This window comes from Eublepharis macularius, chromosome 10, assembly GCF_028583425.1.
Source record: "Eublepharis macularius isolate TG4126 chromosome 10, MPM_Emac_v1.0, whole genome shotgun sequence".
Lineage (NCBI taxonomy): Eukaryota > Metazoa > Chordata > Lepidosauria > Squamata > Eublepharidae > Eublepharis > Eublepharis macularius.
The window spans coordinates 66,116,363-66,130,527 of NC_072799.1; positions in this window are offsets into that span (position 1 = coordinate 66,116,363).

The window sequence follows — 14,165 nt, forward strand, 5'->3', positions numbered from 1 at the left end:
TATGCAAACATGAATGGAATAAATAGGCCTTTCTCCCTGTTCTCTGCTGTTTCTGAGACCAATTTGTCCATCTACTGCAATTACAAGATGAAAATTTAATATATGTATGTAAATTAGCTCAAAATGATAGTTGAGTATAGGGGAAATCAAGAATAAACATCTCTAACCATTTCAAAACACTGGCTTACAGCAATGCAAGCATTTATTCAGAACAGTTTTCTTTGATGTGGAAGAAATCAAAATGCGCACACATTCCTCCTCTGTTTTTCTCTGAAGCACCTTCTCCTATTACTTTTCTGCATTAGTTCCATCACTCCCAGGTCATATGGCAGACTGTATACAAACTTGCAGCACAGACATTGGCTGTCAAGCACATCCCAGATGCAATCAGACTATTAACCTGTTCTTCCTCCTCTACGTTGGTCCTTTCTGTTGCTTTTTTTGTATCTGATGCTTTATTGTATCCAATGACATGCCGAACATAACAACAAAATAACATCTTAAAAGATGTCTGCATAAATTGTGGCCAAATTCAGTGTCTCAGTCACCTAGAAAGATTTTAACTAAAAGATTCTTAAAATCTTTTCTACCCTCTAAATCCCAGGCAAACAGCAAAAACATGCAGATTACTAAATCATCGTTAGGTCATTACCAGCTGTTTTTCGTTTGGCAGGTCACAAATTATGCAGATCTTAAAATGAGGGGCAGGGGTTAAACAGCAGCTGTTTTGTTTCTTTTCAGTCCAAGGACAACTGACATGTCAAGTGAGTGTGTTGAGAAACTGGCTTGACTGTACAGTGACCAACATGTGGCTTTTCTTTACCACATACTCAGCCTCATTTACCATGGCTCTGCATAACTCTTATTTTAGCACAGAAAACGCAGCTTGATGTGATCTGAGTTGTCAGCTGGTGATGCTGCTTCTAGCCAGTGCGCTGAATGTAGGCATGAGAATTGGGCTTTTGCTACTTTGACAGTGGGAGAAATATTGTTCAGGATGGTCCATGTCGCCCCTGGAAGAAGTGGTCAACACGAAACAAGCGTAGTTCACCGGAAGCTTGTAGGGTGTTAGAGACCCCGGCGGGGGTCTCCTTCCACCCTTGGACCCTGCCTGTTGCCACCTGCATTCTTCATTTAACTACCCACTGCACTTGGATCTATAACTGGCAGCCAAGAGTTCATTGTCATCCAGATCCCCGGAACTCCAGTGCCACAAGTTTGGCGGAGCCACAGTGTATGAGTTGAGAGAATTAGTCATCTGACAGCGTTTAAACAGGAGAAAGGACTTTTTGTTACACTGCGACTCACCGGGGGATGATGCTCATATTTACTGTGTTTTCATTGCTTTGATTGTTGTTGATGATTGTTATATACACACTGCTATTGAATACACTTTATTTTTGATACGTATATACACTTGATTTTGGTTTCAGTGTATGGTAAAAGAGTGAGAAATATTTTCTGTTGGTGTCCCTTGCCGCTTCTGGCTTATTTAGCATCCATTTATTGTTGGGAACCGCCTCTGTTTTTGCACATAGATCTTAAAATGAGGGGCAGGGGTTAAACAGCAGCTGTTTTGTTTCTTTTCAGTCCAAGGACAACTGACATGTCAAGTGAGTGTGTTGAGAAACTTGACTGTACAGTGACCAACACGTGGCTTTTCTTTACCACATACTCAACCTCATTTACCATGGCTCTGCATAACTCTTGTTTTAGCACAGAAAATGCAGCTTGATGCGATCTGAGTTGTCAGCTGGTGGTGTAGCAAAGCAAACATAGGGCCACTTTACAGCTTCCTAGCATCCAGGTGGTTAAACTTGATTCAACTTCTCAACGTTCCAGTTTGATCACGTACATTGGCTTTTGGCTGAAAAGGCAGATGGATCTCCACAAAGTTTGAGAAGGATCTTCTCATAAGTTGGAACTTGCTTTTTGTTTGGTTATTGCATGAATCAGGAAAGGAGTGGGGAAGAAAGCAGTTTCATAAACTTGATTGTGTTGCCTTATACACCTCTGGCAACTTGCTTCATCACTAGTGGCAATGTCATACCAATCTATTCTACCACATGCACTAAAATGCCTCAGTTGGCAGCCATTTCTTGTTGAGGATACATGTGACACAAGAGACACATGCATTCCTTGTGTTTAATGAACACTACATGGGAGCCATACAATTTCCGATAGGGAAATGACTTCCATGTAAAAAAATTGATCTCATGTGAAGTAGCCCTCAGGGAACATCTATCTGAAGGACGAAATGAGGTCAAAACCTGTAGTTGGTGTTAACTGAGGACTGGATGGAGCTCCATTAGACTCAGTAGCCTTATGCTCAAGAGTGGAGAAAATTCAGTCCGGCATATTTAATGTTTTTGCCACATGTCAGGTGCTTAAGAAATCATCAAGTTCAATTTTTTTTTTTAACTGAAAACTCAGCTCCACATCATCAGGCTGTGCTCTAAGAAGCTGAGGCTATATCCTACATACTCAGATCTGACTGCCTTCCAAGCAGCCCATCTCTGTTGTCAATGTAATAGTGAAACAATGGGCATATAGGTCACAACTATAACTCCTAAAAATGAATTCACCATCTAGAAACACTTGGAAGGTGCATGATTAGCCACCATTCTACTCCCACATTGCTTCTTGCACATGAAGCTTTATCTTTGGAAAGAGCTGCGGTTCAGCGGTACAGCCCATATTTCCTCTATTGAAAGATCCGTTCCCTAGCATCTCCAGTTAAACTTCAGTTAGTAGGTGTTTGGAAAATCTCCCTTCTACCAGTTGTGTTCTTAAATCTTAATTACTGTTTTCACGACAAATGTCATAAACAGTGAAACTTTACAGACTAAAAGGGAAGCTTAAAGTTTATTACCCAAGTTACAAATGTGATTTTACTACAGCCTCCAAAAATTTAGCTGCATAGAAAGTTACTTGTTTGTCTTCATCTCTTAATAGCCAAGAAGATTTAGCTTCAAGAGAGATAAAGTCCTGTTTAGACAATGAAAGAATCAATTCAGCTGTCAAAAAAATCAGGACAATCCAAAATAATATGATCTTAGAATCGATTCAGTTAGTACCATATCCATCAAATCTATTCGAGTATGAAATATCACTAAACCTTCCCAACAACACCATTGATGGCAAGGCATTTAGATGAGCAAGAATGAATGCCATTCTATACTTTGGGAAAGATCATTCAAACAAATAGTTTGGCATTATTATGGGAGAAGGTTATCAACTGAAACTGATGAACATACTTGTTAAGAGAATTTTGGGGCAGCCCCTTTTATCCAATCAAAATTCATTGATCTAGTCTGCCCAAAGCTTGTGAAAAAAATACTTCTTATACCCTATGATTTGCATTTCTGTTCTTGCAATTGTTATTATAACATTATAATATAAAGGTCCTGAGAAAGGCACAGCAAGTTTACTTCCACAATACGCCGAAGGTTAAGAATTGTTTACTTCCACAGATATTCAGCCCAGGCCTTGGGTATCCTTTCCTAGTTATGTTTTGAAATTAATGGTGCCATCCAGGAATGTTATTCTTTCTGTGTTCCTTTAATTGCTGGCTATGACCCGTCAATCCATACTCTTCAGAAGATCATGTACCTCAACTTGATTGTTTGTAAGAACTGGCTGTTTGTTTACAGAACTGTATGAAATTTGTATGAACGGCGTATGTAACCCTTGTCCACTAGAGGGAGATAAAGAGTTGGGGTATTCCTTATAACAGGGGTGGGCAAATTGCGGCCCGCGGGCCACATGCGGCCCGCTACAGAGTTTTTTGTGGCCCGCCAAGACAGTCAGAAAAATCCATCTTGAACCGAGATTTCCTTCCCGTGCGCGATATGAAATTAGCACAATAAATAAATTGAATAAAACTACCACTATTTTATTTAATTTATATTTATTGATTTTTATGATACAATTTATACCTTTTCTGAAATGCAAAATTAACTAATGAATGCAATCATCTTAAAAGGTGCGGCCCGCCACTAACCTCCGCTCCCACAAAGTGGCCCCCGAGCCAAAACAATTGCCCACCCCTGCCTTATAAGGAAAAAAAGGCGCAATTTTCCCTGAGAGACTGGAGGGCCTAAAACTGCAGGGAGAAGCCCTCTCTCCTCAGAAGCGCTCCTTTCTATGAACTCTCGATGTTGCAGGTATGAGAATTTCTTATTACTAGAAGGAAGGATTGTGTTTATATTAATTGGCTGTTAGTTTGTAATTTGAATATTGCAGGAACTATTTGAAATGAATATTATATGCATAATTCTCCTCAGAAGCACTCCTTTCTATGAACTCTCTATTAATGTTGCAGACTCTGTGAAGAACAGGAGGTATTCCAGTGCAGAACCCAGCTACAAGTTGTTGCATTTCAAGGGACTGGCTAAAAGATGTCAAAGACTGAGACCTGGGTCTGCTTGAGCAAAACAGACCTGTTTTGTTACATGATTGTTGTTGTATATTCTTTATTGTTGTATTGTTACACATACACTTTTTCTATGTTGATTGAAAGGTATAAAATGCAGGTGCTGATGCTTTACTCTATGCATTCAGTTACCACATTGCCTGAATCAAGGCAATAAACCCTTTTTCTTCTATGATCACCAAGTTTAAATGCCTTGAGTTGTTTCCTCCAACTAGCAGTGAAGTGGGAAAATCTAAAATTGGATAAAGGTGTTGGTTTATTTCTCCAATAATACTCTGGAAGCTTTAAGCAACATTCTCTTATAATTGAGATCCCTCAAACATCTTTTAATCACTACTACTCATAGGTTCTTCTAACATATCATGGGTGAGGCTCAAATAATAATTTGTTTTCCAAATATTTATCTCAGTCAGTCATATGATGATCCAACATAATTAATCCAAGAAAACCTGGTTCTAACTTCAGTATCAAAATCCTGATTTTCAGATTAAACACTCTCCAACAAGCCTTTGCTTCATAAGACATCTCCTCGATCTCAGCTCTCAAAGCTATTCCTAACACATATCTTGGAATTCTTAAGATATTGTGTAGGAATCTTAGTGACAGTTAGAGATGGGCATGAACAGGAAAAAAAAAACCCGAACATGATGTTCATTGTTCGTTGCCATCCACGAACAGGGACTCACGAACAACCATGAACATGGCCCTGTTCACAAACATGTTCATGGTTGGCTGTTCATGGGGGCCAGCAGGCTCTCCTCCAGCCATCATCCAAGTCAAGATTCCTACTGCACCACTCCCAGAAACCTGACCTGAGCAGGCACCAGGAAAGGTACCAATAATAAATAATAGCTTGGCCCAGAGCCTGGCAGCAGCTCTGGAACTTGAAGGGATAGATCCCTACCGCACCACTCCCAGAAATTTTACCTGAGCAGGCAGCAGGAAAGGTACCAATAATAAATAATAGCTTGGTCCCAGAGCCTGGCAGCAGCCCTGAAACTTGAAGGGGTAGATCCCTACCACACCACACACAAAGAAAATTCAAGCTCCAATGCACTCTCTCTATCAAAATGCCAACAGCAACTCTCTCCCTCTCCACTGTCTGCAAACTAAGCCAGAGCTGGGAGCCCCCCTCCCCCCTGGTCTTTGCTCCCTTGTAACAAATTTGGAGCTCCACACTTGAAAGGAAGACCTGCCTATCAAACTAAATTGGGCTTAGATTGGAGTTTCCAGGGCAACAGCAGGAGTTCGGACAGAGTTCAGACAATCCCTGCCTAAGTTGCCAAGGGAATTGATTGCAGGTGCTAGACTATCTGGCTTGAACAAGGCTTGCAACGACCACCTGTTCGTTTAGAATGGGGCCTCATGAACAGCTTGTTCTTGAACAGCAGATTGGGCTGTTCGTGGCTTTTTTTTGTTCGTATTGCTGTTCGTGCCCATGTCTAGTAACAGTCCATCAGCACTATCTGTTACCACACTAATCCATACCCCTACTGCTCTGAGAGTTTCCTTTTGCTAGTCAGAGTAGACAACACTTAAGTAAGCAGAGTCATCCTCTATTTACTTGGAAAGAAGTACCTTGACTGTTAAGAAAACACCCTTAAAATGGTTATACATGCCAAAAAATATTATTAGACATAACTGTAACTTGTATGAAAAAGTAAGATGGACCTGTCTTTTTTTTTAATGGCATACATGTGAAAAAACCTAATCTTGTATTTGAGTAAATACTGTGTTTATACGTGTTCAGCTCTACCCATTCACTCATACAGTACAATCCTAAACAGAGTTACTCCAGTCTAAGCTCATTGAAATCAATGGGTTTAGACTGGCGTAATTCTACTTAGGATTGACTTAGATAAATGTGTTTAATAGTACTCTGCTGCCAGTTATCCCTTCTACCACTTACCCAAATATAATTTAAGACACCAACCACAATAATACAAAGAAATATGAGTTTTATTGTTACACAAAGCTCAAGACTCATGAGGTTCCCAGGGCCTGATGCATACTGTGCTACCTTATCCTTATGTCTAAATACTTCAATGCTAAATTGTTTAGAAAACAAAATGAATCAAAAGATCAAAAAAGTTATTACAAACAGTTCACTTAGACTTCATCTTGCAGAGAAGGATGGCACCATTACTTTGAGTGGCAAGATACAATCAAAATACTTAATACTAATAAGAATCCTTTCTGGCTCCTTATGGTAAGGCCAGAACATAAACAATCTACAATATGAAGCATCCAAGGCTGAATGTGGAACCCTTATTCTAGATACAAATTGCTTATAGTTATGTATTTACAAAGTTGTGTAGTGTCACAACAACCAGCAGCATGGCAACAATTACAACAGGAGACATGGAATGTGTTGTTTAGGTGTTTTCCATAACCTTAACATGCCAGGCAAAGTTTCTTGCTCACAAAACTAAAATGGTAGGTGTCTTTATTAAAAATTCTCTAACAGATTGCACTGTATAGTAGTGACATTGGCATCCAAGTTCATAAATACTTAGTTCAGTATAAAAATCTGTGCAGCTGTTGAAGTTCTACTCTATGCGCAATTCAAGTGCCACTCCCCCAAAGTCTGTAACTAGGATCATTCAGGCAGTTCTCTGTTCCTGAAGATTCAGCATGTAGACAAGGAACCTAAAACCAACAACGTTGTAAGTGCATGAGTTTTTCCCCCAAAAGTTCATTGAGAAAGCTTGTAATACCGACCCAATTCTGAATTACCCACAGCTTAGTAAAAACCTAACGCTTATCACCTGTTTACTCCCCTCTTCCACACAATCTTCATAATTTATATGCATAAAAGTGAAATAGGACTGCAATGAAGGAAATGAAAATTATAGCTATGGATACCAAACTTACATTATTAGTAGCAGTCATGCTTCATTACACTTGAAGATAATCCTGGAGAAGTAATTCCCTAAGTGTTAAAGGTTATTCTGTACAGTCTATTGTCTGCTTTCAACATCTATAACAGTGCCTTCACCACCTTTCACAGATATCCATAGTAATTATAGATATATTTTTGCTTTCTTTTTTACCTTCATTATTTCCTTGTCATTCTCCTTTTCTCTCTTCCTTACCATGCACGGCACTTCTTAATTAAACCTCTACAGACTTGCAGTGTTTTATGGTGCATGACTCACCATGTCAGAATTGACACTGTGGATTTCTTATTTCTCTACATTCAAGGCTTTGTACCAGGATCAAGTAGGGGTGTTTTTTTTCCCCCCTCCGCAATGCCTTTGTGACTTTCCTCTTGGGGTACATTGCAAAGTTTCACAGTACTAGATAAAGAAAAGATGCTGCTGAAGGTTCAGATGTTTTGGCTCATCTGACAATGTGCACTATGAATTTTAAAGCTGTACAAACACACACATTAATTCTAATGGATACACTGTTTGTTGGGGGCCTCCCTGCAATAGGGATGTTGCAGTGGTAAACATCATTCAATTTGGTTGTTGTGGATTTTCCGGGCTGTATAGCCGTGGTCTTGGCATTGTAGCTCTTGATGTTTCACCAGCAGCTGTGACTGGCATCTTCAGAGGTGTAGCACCAAAAGACAGAGATCTCTCAGTGTCACAGTGTGGAGAAGTGTGAAAGCCTTCGACAATATAACATTCAATTTGTTTATTTACTAGCAACAAAGCCTGTTGTGGGGGAAAATACAACAGGGGTGGCAGGTGGCCATTGTCTCCTCTGCATCTGATCCCAGCTGGGTGAAGGTGGCGGGGGGGGGGCGGGCATTGCCACCTGCTCCACTCCTGATCCTGGTTAGGTGAAGGCAGGGGGCAGGCATTGCTACTTGCTCTGTTTCTGATCCTGGTTAGGTGAAGGCAGGGAGCGGGCATTGCCACCTCCTCCACTCCTGATCCCGGCCAGGTGAAGGTGGGGGGTGCCTGATCCTGGGATGGGAATTGCCACCTTCTCCACTCCTGATCCTGACCAGGTGAAGGTGGGGGATTAGGAATTGCCACTTGCTCCTCTCCTAATCACAGCCTGGGTTTGCCACTGCAGCAGTGCCTTCTGGAGGCGCACCAGGGTAGGAAGTGAGTTGTCTTGAATACACTTGCTCTTTTATATATATAGATTTTGCATTTGTACTCTACTCTCTCTGCACACAGGCTCAGAGCAGCAAACCCATTCTAGTTGACTGGGTAATAAAATCTTCACCATTTTAAAGGGGTCTTGGAATGAAAATGTCGTCACAAAATTCAACAAAATTACAAGAAGTTGTTTAGCACAACAACAGTTGCAAGTAGGGGTGTGCACCGAGAAAAAAAAATGGATCCAGGTTTTGGGGGGACCTTTACAGTGATTCCTGGTTTTCATCTAGGATATTACTAGTCTGGAACTCAAATCTGTGTTTTGTGTGGGAGGAAGGGTTCCTGACCATTATTTTAATAGGAAACCAATTTGAGGGTTGGGGCAGCAGTTTAAAGGAAATGACACCAAATTTGCACAGAACACACTCCTCCCACTAAAAAGACCCCTGAAGTTTCAAGCAGAATGGGCAATGGGAGCTGATTTTACAAACTCTTGAAGTCGTGCCTCTTGGTACAGGCGAAGCAGGAGAGAATTTTTCTGATGGATTATCTGCATTCCCCATCCTTCCTTGCTGAAGACTGTTGTCTCTTTTCACAAAGTAAGTTTTCATTTGCAGAAAACTGCCCTCTCCAATCCCAGCACTGCAATCCCTGAAAAAAATTGGAATCTTTTCCAAAAAAAAAGAGTGTATGTTTGTGTGTGTGTGTGATTGATTGCTATTAGGCATATATCTTCATATTGGGCAAACACTGCAGGGATACCTTAATTAGTACCACTTTTTAAAGAGTTCCTGGTGGGTGGGGGTCTCTCATTCCTCTCAAAATGTGGGAGTGGCAGCAGCATTGGCACCAACAAATCTTGGTGGCAGCAGCAGCAGTGGCAGCGGAGGAGGAGGAGGCAGCAGCAGAGAAGCAGCCGCACCTGCTCCTGGCACACTGGCATTCCTCCAGGTGAAGAGGGTCAGGAGGAAGAGTCAGTGGGGGATGAGACAGTCCAACTCAAATACTTCATGGACTCTAATAAGAGCTGCTCCACAGAGCTTCTCCACAGAGCCACTCCACAGAGTCTCAGGATGCTGACAATCAGCTATTGGAGCAGTGACCTCATCTCCTGCTAGTGGCAGCTCCCCAATAATTCTGGGGATTCTCCTGCTCCCATTGTATATACAATATTACTTCATTATTTAAACTGTATCTGTTCTTTTCTAAATCATATAGTTGTATCTACATCCCTTTTTGCCCCAATGGCAACTATTCATTTCTCAGTTCCCAAGTATGACCCAGTACCATAACCATGAGATCCTTTCCCATATGTGAATATAGGCATCCACACACGGAGTTCCTCTCTTCCTGTACAAGACCCTGGGTCAAGGAAAACCAAATTCTTTCACTGTTCCTTATGAGAATTCCTGCTCTGTTCAGCGAATGTAGGTGTGTACCTTGAGCAAGAGCTTCAAAGTGCAGAAGACAACTACTTCTTTGTACTTACTGCCCACTGAAATGTTCTTAATTTTGAAAGGTAAGATGAATAATTGAATGTTAAAACTAGAAAAACCTGTAATTATCATATTAAGTTTTTTTAAAAAATTCAATTAAAATGTCAAAATACAAAATGGTTGGGGCGCAGAAGACTCATCAAGCTCAGCTAACCATGTTGCATGCCCTGTGTTCTTAGCACATTCGTTATTAAACTAATCAAGACTTGGTTTATTTCCGTAGATACCTAAACTGTTGGGAAAGTGCCTATGCAGCTGTCAGGACATTTAACTGATTGATAGTTGAGAGAATTCTATTTTAAAAAGAATTTTTATTGGATTAGAAACATATAATAACAATTATAATCACATTCTTTAATTTTTTCTAATTCTAACCCCCTCCCTTTCCCCCCCTTTTTATTGACTTCCAACAGTTTTCCAACCCCCTATCCACTTTCGCTCTACTCCTTCATATTTATTTTATTTGTTTATTATAATATACTTTCAGATTCTTCTAAGTACTATTTCCACTTCCTTTCACATATAAATTGTCATATAAATTGTCATATAAATAAAATCCTCTTAATCTATCTTCATTAAAACTACTAATAATATTCATTTTGATAACCTGTGTTTTATCTTACTCCTTCTATTCTCTTCAATATGGGACAAACAATTTGCCCCCCTTTATACATCAATTCCAATACTTCTATACACATACTTATTATACACACTTATTGTCATTTGCTTAGGCTTCTGTTCTATATGTTGTTCTTTATCTATACATATACCATAAGTCTAACAATTAGACCTATCTTTGAATTTACGTATGTATGTATATATTCACTCTATGTTATACGGTTATCTTTCCAAAAAATATAGATTAGTTAATTTCTATCCCATTAATTCTCATAGTATCAACGCTATTGCTACTTAATATAATACTTAAAAATCATATAAAGTTGCTTAGAATTTTTCCATTAACTCTCCACCCCCTCGGTATAGTCACTTCTCTCTTCCTGTGTACCTCAATAATTTTCAAACTGCCACAGTTCTCCTCCCACCTCCCATTTTTTCACCAAATATTGTTTCAGCTTTCCCCAGTCCGTGTTAAACTGCCCTGGATCAAGGTCTCTCAGTTTTCTTGTCATTTTGTCCATCTCCGCCATGTACAGCAATTTGTAAATCCAGTCCTCAGTAGTTGGCACTTCTTGTACTTTCCACTTCTGCGCATACAAAAGTCTGGCTGCTGCCGTCATATAGAATATCAATGTCCTATGTTGTACTGGGATCTCTTCCATTCCCAAGTTCAGTAGCAGGAGTTCTGGGTTCTTGTTAACTTGAAATTGTAAAATCTCACTCATTACTCTTATTATTTCCCCCCAGTACTGCCTAGCTACCTCGCAAGTCCACCACATATGATACATTGATCCCTCATGTTTTTTACATTTCCAGCATTTATTAGACATATTCGAGTTCCCTAGCGCAATCTTCTTTGGCATCAGATACCAACGGTAAATCATTTTGTAAATATTCTCTTTAATATTGGTACATGTCGTGATTTTCAATGTATGTTTCCACAAGTATTCCCACGTCTCCATTGTTATTTCTTTGTTAAAGTTTATAGCCCACTTCACCATTTGCACTTTAACTGTCTCATCTTCAGTATACCATTTTAACAACACTTTGTAGACCTTAGAAATTTCCTTTTGGTCTTCTTGTAAAATTACTTTCTCTAATTCTGAGTCTTCCATCCTTATCCCTCCCTTCGCACAGTCTGAGTAATAAAGATCTCTAACTTGTCTATATTGAAACCAGTCGTAGTTTGGAGACATCTCTTGTTGCGTTCTTATTCTTATTTTAAAGGATTCTATTTGAGTTATCTCCTTATACGTTAAACACTGTTGTTCATTATCGACCGTTCTTGGATCTATTACTTCATATGGAACCACCCAGGAGGGAATTCCTTCTTGTAGGTATTCTTTGTACTTCTTCCAAATTGTGAAGAGGCTTCTCCAAATATAGTGATGCAGGAACATAGAATCTGCTTTTACTTTATCATACCATAGGTATACATGCCATCCAAATAATTTTTTGTATCCCTCTAAGGCCAGCAGTTTGCGATTTTTCAATGTGATCCAATCCTTCAACCATACCAGACAGATTGCATCATAATAAAGTCTCAAGTTGGGCAGTTGCATTCCCCCTCTTTCTTTTGCATCCTGTAACACTTTCATTTTCACTCAAGGCTTCCTGCCTGCCCACACAAACTCTGATATTTTCCTCTGCCATTTATCAAATTGCTTGGAGTCCCTAATGATTGGTATCGTCTGTAACAGAAACATAACTCTTGGTAACACGTTCATCTTGATTACTGCAATTCTTCCCAACCATGACAAGTTCAGCCTATTCCATTTGATCAAATCATGCTCTATTTGAGTCCATAATTTCTCATAGTTATTCTTAAATAGATCTATATTTTTTGCAGTCAATTCAATTCCCAAGTACTTCACCTTACTTGTTACCTCACAGTCTGTTATTTCCGTTAATAACTGTTGCTTTTGTTTAATCATATTCTTACATAAAATCTTTGATTTCTTTTTGTTTACATAGAAACCTGCCAAGTCTCCAAACTCTTTTATTTTTTCTATTACCTTAGGCATGTTTTCAATTGGATCTTCCACAATTAACATTATATCATCTGCAAACGCTCTGACCTTATAGGAAAATTCTTTTATCTTTATACCACGGATTGCATTATCTTCTCTAATCTGCATCATCAAAATTTCAAGAACCAAAATAAACAACAATGGGGATAGCGGGCAACCTTGTCTTGTACCCTTTCCAATAATCAGTTTTTTAGTCAGCTCGTCATTCACCACAATTGCTGCACTCTGGTCTCTATAAATTTCTCTCACTGCTCTTATGAACCTTTCCCCCATTTGTAGCTGTTCCATGGTGGCAAACATAAAGTCCCAGTTCAAATTGTCAAATGCTTTTTCAGCGTCTACAAAAAAGAAACCAACCTCCTTATCACATCGCCTGTCATAGTATTCTATAGCGTTTATGACTGTCCTTAGGTTGTCTCTGATTTGTCTATTTGGTAAAAAGCCTGCTTGTTCTTCTCCAATAACTTCGGCTAGCCACCCCTTTATTCTCTCCGCCAAGATCTTTGCAAAAATCTTGTAGTCATTATTAAGTAAAGAGATAGGTCTGTAGTTTTTAACATTGATCAAGGCCTGTCCTTCTTTGGGGATCAATGATATATTTGCTTCACTCCAGGTATCTGGGATCCTTTGGTCCCTCATAACACCATTGATCACCTCTTTTAAAAACGGTACCAGTTCATTGGCCATTGCCTTGTAAAACTTAGCTGTGAGTCCATCAGGCCCTGGCGCTTTTCCCAAGTTTGTTGACTGTATTGCCTTCCTTATCTCTTCTTCTGTTACTTCACTGTTTAGTTTAACTCTCCACTCCTCGGACATTACTGGCAGCTTCATTTTCTCCAGATATGCGGCTATCGCATCTTTATTCACTTCTTTCTTATCATACAATTTAGCGTAAAATTTATAAAAGGCTCTGCTAATAGCGACCTGTTCCAGGTGTACTTTATTGTCATCACATATTTTATTTATTATCTTTTTCTCCTTTCTTTTCTTCAATTGCCATGCCAAAAATTTCCCAGGTTTGTTCGCCCCTTCAAACGACTTTTGATTCAGTCTTTTCAGATTCCATTCCAATTCTTTATTATTCATGGCCGTCAACTGCTCCTGAAGGATTTTAATGTCCTGATATATTTTCTTTTTCCCTGGTCTTTTCTTCAACTGGATTTCTTTGGCTTTTATTTTTTCCATAATCTCCTGTCTCTTCTCCTCTTTTTTCCTTCGGAGTCTTCCACTTAAGTCCATTAATACACCTCTGATTACTGCCTTGTACGTGTCCCATACCTTGTTGGTTGGTACTTCTTGATTCATGTTGTACTGTATGAAGAATTTAGTCTCCCTTCTCAACATTTCCATATTTTCTCCCTCTTGCAACAAATCCTCATTTATTCTCCATCCTTTTCTCTTAGTTCTTTTTCCAAATTTCCACATAATTGGGTTATGATCTGAGCCTACCCTAGGCATTATTTCTACTTCCTTAGTCCAAAGTACTAAGTCCTTTGAGGCCCAGATCATATCAATACGCGATAAGGTA